The sequence below is a fragment of the Vigna unguiculata genome, chromosome 4 (assembly GCF_004118075.2).
Source record: "Vigna unguiculata cultivar IT97K-499-35 chromosome 4, ASM411807v1, whole genome shotgun sequence".
Classification (NCBI taxonomy): Eukaryota; Viridiplantae; Streptophyta; class Magnoliopsida; order Fabales; family Fabaceae; genus Vigna; species Vigna unguiculata.
This window is the reverse complement of record NC_040282.1, coordinates 8,573,391-8,575,087: the sequence shown is the minus strand read 5'-3', so window position 1 is coordinate 8,575,087 and position 1,697 is coordinate 8,573,391.

Here is a 1,697-nt window from a genome sequence, read left to right as displayed (position 1 = left end):
AAAATGGGATGATCTGTTATTTTTGCCTAGGCGGGCGATTCTCGCCTAAGCGAGACTATCAGAAGACTCACCTCTGATACTAAGCGAGATCTCGCCTAGGCGAGCTGGAGTCGCTTAAGCGAGATACACTCTCGTCTAAGCGAGCCAGTTTAGCCTGAGCGAGAGTTCGCCCAGTTTTTAATCCTTGCCACTGTTTGATGTCTCGCCTAGGCGAGGTAGCCTCGCCTAAGCGAGATAGCTTCTCGCCTGGGCTAGATTGCCTAGCTTAAGCGAGATTCACTGCAGTGGAATACATCAACTTCTGTTTTAAAGGAAAAACAACATGCTTTACTATGATTCTATGCAAGGAAGCTTTTGTATGCTTGATAGGTCATTATTTATTGAATTGTGTGATGAGATTTGAAGAGTATTAGTATATAGTGTGATGGTTGGAATGGAATTTCAAGGGAAATTCATGTGAGTTGTTAGAGTGTAAGGGCGTGCGGAATCCGTATTGGTTGGTATCCTGAAACTCCAATAATCATTCGCGCTCAGATAGAGTAGAATGGATTATGTCGTGAGGAGTAGCAGGAGGTCCTAGTCTTTGGACTTGATCCAGTCCTAGACGCGAAGGGGACTTACCCTGGGAACGGTCGGGTGATAACCCCTTGTGTCCAGACTCTGCAGAGTCTGGGAACCGTTGCAGGTGCAAGCCACCAAGAGCTCCAATGCCGCTTACACAATCCGGATATCGAGTCTAGAATTTTAATTGTTGATTTATGTGTTATGAGTAATGTAAATGGTGTTCTGCGTTATCTTTTTTTTCTTTCAGTTAGCTTACCCTTTTCTTTTGTTCATGTGGTTTTGCGCTCGTGGTTTCTCCTTTGCTATGATCGCCTATTGTTGGTGTGAGCAGAGCCTAGTCCAGATGAAGATGCTCCCCTTCAGAGCAGAAATTGACCCCCTTTACTCACGGCAGTAGTAGTTTTGAATCAGACTTTTGAGGAGTCTTAGCTTGGCAAGTTATTAGGCCCCTTCTTATATTTTTGGATAACTGTACCAGATTCATGTACTATGTATATATAACTGCTAACTCCACTATTTGCTATGTCTGATCATGATTTAATGTTTTATTTGATAGTGTGAAAGACTATTAAATGGGATGTTACAGTCAACATTTGTAGATGAAAAAACAAAATATTATATTGAATGTTGTCATACGTAATGAAAAAAAACTTAAGAAAAATAAATAAAATATCAAATATCGACATCCATAAAATAAAACAAAACAAGACACCGAATATCAATATCTGCTAAAAAAGAATTTGAAGTGGATCGATTAAAAAAAGAAAAAATATAATTACTTTTAACTAAGAGACAAAATGAAAATTAAAAAAAAAAAAATGAGAGTGCGAAAGAAGTGTTTGGAAGCGCAAAGAAAAACTCCCCTCATACCTGTCACTTCATTAAGTCCTAGACGACACGTCAGATGTCATAGCCGTTATCCCCTAACAAAGTCACTTGGGATGTCACCATACAAAAATACTTTCATTTTGTTGAAACATAAACTTTCATTTTTTATTTCGGATTTGGTGTTTCAAAAGATATTTTTTGGATTTTTAATGAGTGTTCCAAAAAATATTTTAGAATTCAAAAAATACCTTTCGAAATACTTATTTTAGAAATCATTTTTATGTTTCGAAGTGGCTGTTATGGAC